Raw genomic sequence first — 8,291 nt, forward strand, 5'->3', positions numbered from 1 at the left:
TATTAATGCCATTGATAACTTTTTAACCACTTTTTACTTTGTCTCAGTTTTTTTTTTTTTTTTTGCCCCTTTTCAAAAAGTTGTGACACTTTTTTTTCAGACAATAGTTTCCTTTTGCCAATAAATATCCCTTTTTTCAATTTCTTGTCCATTTTTGCAAGTTTTTTTTTGACACTTTTTGGCCATTTTACATCCAAACAAGATCACTTTTGAACAATAAATATCACTTGTTTTCTTTTCCCCTACATTTTGCCTCTTTTTGTTCCACGTTTTGCCCTTTTTCACAATAATTTGCCACATTTAGCCCATTTAAGCTCCCCTTTTCCATCACATACCACCTGGTTCCTCTTCATTTGCCCATTTTTTGCCCACTATTGACGGCTTTTGTCCCATTTTAATCATTTTTCATTTTTTTATTGCCACGTTTTTTCCACTTTTGGACCATTTTTGGCCACCTGTTACCATGTTTACCTCCACTCGCTTGTAAATATATATTTATATGTATATGGCAATATATATATCTAATTTTTTTTATTCAATTAAAGAAAAAAAGTGTTCAAATGCAAAAAAATATTAGAAACCCAAATAATCACATTTGAAATACTGAATAATAAAGACACAAATCTGATTTGATGGTCACATGATCAACATTTATTTTATGTGTTTTTCTTGTCATTAAGTATATTTTTCTGTCATTTTGTGTATTTTTGTCACCATTGTGGGTTTTTTTTAAGTCCCTTTTAATGTGTTTTTGTTCTCATTTTGTATATATATAATATTTATTTTATAATTATCTGTATTTTTGTTGTCATTTTGCTTCTCATTTTTTGTGTGTTTGTTGTCATTTGGTATTTTTTGGAGTCAATCAGTCTGTTTTTTTTGTTTTTTTTGTTATTTTATAAAATGTCACTCTTCTTGAGGCTTGTGCCATTTTTTTTTTCAAATTTTAAAGATTTATTGGACCCCAAAATTTAAAAATGTCTGAAACTGAGACATGGGCAACTAGCGACACACAATCCAATCATACACACAATGCTGAAACCTCCAAAGTAAACGCACAAAATGACAGAAAAAACACACACAAAATGACTCCAAAAGCTGAAAAACACACAAAACGACAACAAAAATGTACAAAACTGCAAATGTACATAAAAAAATATGATAAACGACAACAAAATTACTTAAAATGACTCAGGAATGAACAGACAAAACTTAAACAATACCTAATAACTCAGAAACACACAAAGCAACAAACACATAAAGAGATGATTGTGTGTCGTCTTCCGTTCACAGAGACCTGCACACTTTGAGCTTCTGTGGTTTTTTCTTTTTCTTTTGTGTTTCTTTGAAAAAAACCACTTTATTGTCAGTGAGAAAGTTCAAACATCAGTTATTATCATCATCTAGTGTTTATGTGTTAGACAAACTGCTAATAAGTTTCCCACAGCGTAACACAAAGGTGACCACCGTCTATTATTTGCTTTATGATGACTTTATTATTTATTATAGGGAGGGATTATGAAACTAGAGCGAGATCTTTCAAAAGATAAAAGAATCTGATCAGTTCAAGGAAAAAAGATGGAATAAAATGATCTGTTAAAGTGATTATTGATCTCATTCAGACTTTAGTTTCAAAAATAAATACTTTAGGAACTGAACCCCCCCCAAAATAAATTTTTTTGATTGATTTTTTTTGTTTGTTTGTTATTAGTCATTGTTTTTAATTGGGGTGAATTTACTTTTATTAAAATTTGATTGAAATGATTTTTTGATTGAAAATATTTTTTATTGAAGTTTTTTTGATTGATTTTTTTTTTTTTGATTGAAATGATTATTTTTTGTAAAATGTGAAACATTTTTTATTTGAAGTGATTTTTAAATATTTGTTTTTATTGAAACATTTTGATTTAAGTGAGTTTTTGACTTAAAATAAACATATTTTATTTTTAATTAAAAATTAAAAAGCACAGTTTCTTGATTGAAGTGATTTTTTTTAACTTGTTTTTTTCTAATTGAACTGATTTTTTTGATTTAAGTACATTTTTTTAAATTGAATTTCTTTTTTTTATTTAAGTGATCTTTTACTGAAAATTCATGCATTTTTTTATTGAAAAAATATTTTTTATTTGAAGTAATTTTTTATTGAAAATATTTTTGATTGGAGTGATTTTTAAATATTATTTTATTGAAAACAGTTTCTTGATTTTAGTGATTTTTTTAATTTAAAGTATACATGTTTTATTTTTTATTGAAAATATTTTTAATTGAAGTGAATTTTTTGATTAAAAATATATATAAATATATTTATATATTGTATAATTAAAGCACTAATCTACCTCCATAAGAAACAACTTCTGGGTCACAGTACAGAGGTATCAAGTATCTTAAACCTTTATTGAGTTTAGAGCAAACAGATGATGTCATGTAGGTGTAAATGTTTGTTCATTCTTTATGTTCTCATCAGAAAAACTAAATTCTCCAAACTTTTCCTTCTTTATATCTTTAGTTTCCTCCTTTTTCATCTTCCTGTTTTCAGTGAAATCTATACATTATCCATGTTTGGCCTTTTTTAGGTCAGTCGCACTGCTTTAAAATGAAAAGGCTGATAAATACAGGTGTGGTTTGAAAGCAGCCACAATAGAAGGAAAGTCACTCCTTTCTTTCTTTCTTTCTTTCTTTCTTTCTTTCTTTCTTTCTTTCTTTCTTTCTTTCTTTCTTTCTGTTGTTCCTTTGGTCGTCTCATTTCATCTCCTCAGGCACTAAAGATTCATGTTGAAAACTCAGCTGTTGCCACATTCTGAAGCCTCTCCTTTCCTTTGCATGTCACACATACTGTAACTGTAATTCAGTGTGATCCCCCCCCCCCCCCCACAGTGGTTAGCAGGCAGATGGGGACAGGAACACATTGGTTTTTCTGTGTCTCAGCTGGGTGTATATGACATATGTGGACAGATTTGTCTAAAAAATATTCACTAATATATCTATAATTTTCACGTGTTTTAAATATTTTTACGTTTTTTAGTTTTCCACACATTTTTCAAATGTTTCTGTGTTTTTCTTTTAGATTTTCACATGTGTTTTCTGAGAACTTTCATGTGTTTTTAAGATTTTTATGTGAGAATTTTCACGTTTTTCAGATTTGTATCTGTTTTTATCAGATTTTCACGTTTTTTTTTTTTACATTTTCACATGTTTTTTTTAGATTTTCATGTGTTTTTCAGATTTTCAAGTGTTTTTAAACTTTCTCATGTTTTGTACATTTTCGTGTGTGTTTTTCATATTTTCACACGTTTTTTTTTTTAGATTTTCATGTGTGTTTTTTGAGAATTTTCACGTGTTTTTCAGATTTTTGTTTTTTAAATTTTCTTGTGTTTTTTTAGTTTCATGTGTTTTTCAGATTTTTGTATTTTTAAATTTTCTTGTGTTTTTTTTAGATTTTCACGTTATATACATTTTCATGTGTTTTTCATATTTTTTTTTTTTTTTTTTTTTTAATTTTCTTTTAAAATTCAAAACGACTCCAAAATTGGATAAAAATTTACTAAATAGTCACAAAAATGCACAAAATGACTTCAAGAAAAATACACTGTGACTTCAACAACAGACAAAAACAAACAATATGCCTCCAAAAAAACAAATAGGATTAACAAAAAACAAAGATACACAACATGACTTCAAAGACAAATTAAATGACAGAAAAACTCACAAAAGGAAAAACAAATGCATAAAATGACTTTAAAAACAGACAAAAGACAACTGAAAAAAAACAAATCGACCACAAAATTAGATAAAAATTACTAAATATTCACAAAAATGCACAAAATGACTCCAAAAACACACTAATTGACAGAAAAAAGACAACAGAATTACAAAAAAGTAAATGAAACAATGCCAAATACACAAAATAATAACAGAATAGTTGTTGTTTTGTGTGTTTTCAAGGTCATTTTTGCCATTTTTGTCATCGTCTTGTGTGTTTTGCAAGTCATTTTAGGCATTTTTGTTGTCATATTGTGGTTTTAGTGTATTTCTGTTTTCCTAATGTGTGTTTTTGTGTAATTTTGTGTGTTATTGCTTTTTTTTTTCTTGTGTATTTCTGAATGTTAAAGTGGAGGCTGACTAGTTGTCGTGGTGTCATGGCTGAATGACAGGATGAGCATAAGTGTCTCACAGCTGGTGTCTGCATGGGGGGGTGGGGGTGATGGTTTGGGGGGCATCGCAGCCATGGAGACCAAAGGAGGAGGAAGTAAACAGATGTCCTCAGTGGTCGACCACAGAGAGAAACAGGTGGACATGAGGGGATCCACTGCAGAGAGAGGAACAATGGATCATTAATGGACAAACATGTGGCCCTCAGGCTAAAGTAGACCAACACAATGACTCCAAACACAGAAACATATGAAAAGACAACAAAATTACTGTAAAAACCCACAATACGACGAGGAATATACAGAAAAATATACAAAACAACATCAAAAATGCACAAAATGTATCCAAAAACACACAATACGACACAAAAATAGCAGAGAAATACACAAAAAGACAACAAAAATATACAAAAGGATTCCAAACATGCAAAAAACATTAAACAACAATAGAAATACACAAAATCAAACCTTAAAATTTACAAAAATACAGGGAACTATACAAAAGGAGCACTAAAATACAAAAAAATTACTCCAAAAATACACGAAAATGACAAAATGACCCCAAAAACGACTGACTACGAAAATAACAGAGAAATATACAAAACAAACATCCAAAAATACACTTTTACTCCAAAAACACACAATATGACTCGGAATATACACAAAAATAGCAAAAATATACAAAACGACATCAAAAATACACAAAAAGGACGCCAAACACGCACAAAACAACACCAATAATACACAAAATGAAACCCTAAAATTCAGAAAATTACAGAAGAATAGACAAAAAGAGCACTGAAATACACAAAATGACTCTAAAAGCACCTACAACTACAGAATAATAGACAAAAAGACAACAAAATACAATAAAAACCCACAGTGCGACTAGGAATATACGGAAAAATATACAAAAGGACAACAAAATTACACAGTAACTCCAAAATCACACAATACAACTAGGAATATACACACAAATAGCAGATAAATATACAAAACAACATCAAAAATACTGTACGCAAAAGAACGGTAGAGCAAACTTTAGATGATGAAAGAATAACATTAAAAATAGATTTCACAAATACATAATTTCATCAAAAGATGTGGGACAAAAAGGCATTTACACTTTTTGTTTATTCCCAAATTCATTTTATGTATGTATATATACAGTATATATATAAAAATAAATGCAGTGTACTTTTAATGACAGCAGTCTGTGAAAATGACATTTTGTTTGTTAATTAATACAAACAGACAAAACTACTCATAAAAGAGTCAGAAAAACAAAATAACCACACTGACTGTTTATGGATTGATTGACTTTGTCTCTGTTTTTGGTTCAAAAAAGTCTCAGTTTTCACATAAAGGTTTGTTTCTAAATGAGTTCAGGAATAGAAGGAGACTCTCTCTCTCTCTCTCCTCCGCTCACTCACTTGTCAACGTGACCTTGATAAAAACATTCCAACCTCAGCTGCTCTGAGATGGAAATGACCTGAAGGACACAAACAAATATCTGGTGATAGAACGGAGAGGAAAAAACCACAAAGGCAGGGACGACAAACTCATGTTAGTTCAGGGGCCGATTCACACATTATTGTGCCATAGTTTACATTTCTATGTATACATGAAATACAAATACTCACTTATTAATGAACAAGTCACGACTTTGTTACTATCGTAGATGTCATGTGTGCAATGCAATAATAAAACAACAAACACATTATCACAGACGAGTTGTGTTTAAGTTTAAGGATAAAAACGTCACGTCAAGATAAAACAAACAAAATGACAGAAAAGCTCACGAAGGAAAAGAGAAAATACACAAAATGAGTGAAAAAACCAACAAAAGAGAACTGAAATACACAAAATGAGATCAAATGTACTAAATATTTACAAAAATGCACAAAATGACTTCAAAAACAAACAGGATGACAGAAAAACTCACAGAAGTAAAGAAAAACACACAAAATGACTGTAAAAACAAGCAAAGACACACAATACTGCAACAAAAACAAAAAATACACAAAAGGATGACAGAGATACACAAAATGACTGCAAAAGACAAATTAAATGACAGAAAAACTCACAAAAGGAAATACAAACGCATAAAATGTTTACAAAAATTAGATAAAATATGATAAACAACCTCAAAAACACAGGAAAAGAATCACAGGACATTCAGAACCCTTCATTTACCGTAAAAAGATGTATTAACGCTGCTTAAATTGCCTGAAATTTATTCTGGAAAACAAGTAATTTAAACATTATTGTGCCATAGTTTACACTTCAACATATACATGAAATACAAAATATGTAAGAAACCGACAATATCTAAGCAATAAGTGACAGAGATCAGTCCCAACAGGATTTTTTAACTAATTCCTTTTTAATTAGGAGAAATATTGTGTCATAATTTAAGAAAAATTGAAGGACTTCGTAAGAATTTTGAGTTTTTTTCCAACTGTTTAACAATAAAAAATGCACTAGGAGTGTTTCGTTTTATTTACATAATGATTCATGTTTTCTCTCTAATTTTTACTTTCTACTATGGGCCGCAATAGAGGCTCCAAAGGGCCGGATTTGGCCCCCGGACCATGAGTTTGACACTTGTGCTCTAAGGGATTAGCTTTGTGTGTTTTTTTTTGTTCCAGTGTTGGATCCTTTAGTTTTTTATAACAAAGTTTTGTTGAAGGATACATTAATGATTTCAAAGCAATAAACACTTCTCTCCACTGTTGTCATGGAAACAAGAAGAGTTACTGATTCAACAAATTCTGGATAGCCAAAAAAAATTATTTGAACTACTACAATTTTGAAAGAAGGATTTTTGAATATATAATAAATAAATAAATAAGTCATGGTCAAATTATGAAAAATAAGTTATATTTTTTCTCATAGAATTTAGTGGTGATTGTACAATAATATAATAACAATAACGTGAAATATTAAACTTGTGGGGGAATAAGGTCCATAAATAAAACTTACACTTAAAGTGTATAAAATATATACTGTAAATATAATGTACTCAAACCATATACTCAAGCTAGATTTGTTGATTTCATTTTTTAATTTCATTTTTTAATAGATTTTGATCTATTTTAAGTTTTTCAGTGAAATTTGAACAAACTGTTCAATATTTATCTGATTAAAGAAACCTTACTGATTTCGAATTTCAAAATAAACCTTTTTCAGAGCTCTAGTGTTAATTCCATATGTACGTTTTTCCAAAACAATGAACTTTTAAAAGTTGCAGTAAATTCATTATGTATCTGTGGCTCCCTCTGCTGGTGAAAAGACATAATGACACAATTATTTGGTAAATTGTACCGGAACTATTACTATTAGAACCTGTGAATTAACTGTATATAATATTTTACCTTTAGTAGCATATATATGATCAGTCATTTAATAAAAAACAAAAAAACAAATATTAAAGTAAATGCATCAAATCAAACAAACAATTTTCTTTAAATTTAAAAAAAAATCCATTAGTGATCATTTAAAAACTGTAGGAATATTTACTTATTTTTAAATTAAATTAAGTAATAAACAGTAATTATAAAAAAGGTTCAGGATTGATTTGACTTATTTTGGAATATAAAACAGGCTAATATTAAATTATTCAGTCCACATGTGCTTTGTACGTGATTAATGTATTTCTATTCATTAATTTACAATTTGATTTTCCAAATTTAAACTAAAGAAAACTAAACTAATTCATGTACCACACAAAATGTATCCATTTCCTATAGCATTCTCTTTGGAATAAATCAGAAATTAAATTAATCATCACAATGATAATAATAATAATAATAATAATAATAATAATAATAATAATAATAATAATAATAATAATTATTATTATTATTATTATTATTATTATTATAATTTTAAAAAATTACATGAATGCACAAATTATTAAAAAAAACATACAACAGGATATCAAAAAATACACAAAACACAAAAATACCAATATATATAATAACAAAAACAACCAAAATTATTACAAAAACACAGAAAATGAAACTAAAACACACAAAAGAACCACAAAAATAAACAAAAATAACTGAAAAATATCACAAAATGAGAGAAAAACTCATACAAAACGACTCCAAAAAGACACACAATATACAAAATGATAAA

Source organism: Gouania willdenowi, chromosome 14 (assembly GCF_900634775.1).
Source record: "Gouania willdenowi chromosome 14, fGouWil2.1, whole genome shotgun sequence".
NCBI lineage: Eukaryota > Metazoa > Chordata > Actinopteri > Blenniiformes > Gobiesocidae > Gouania > Gouania willdenowi.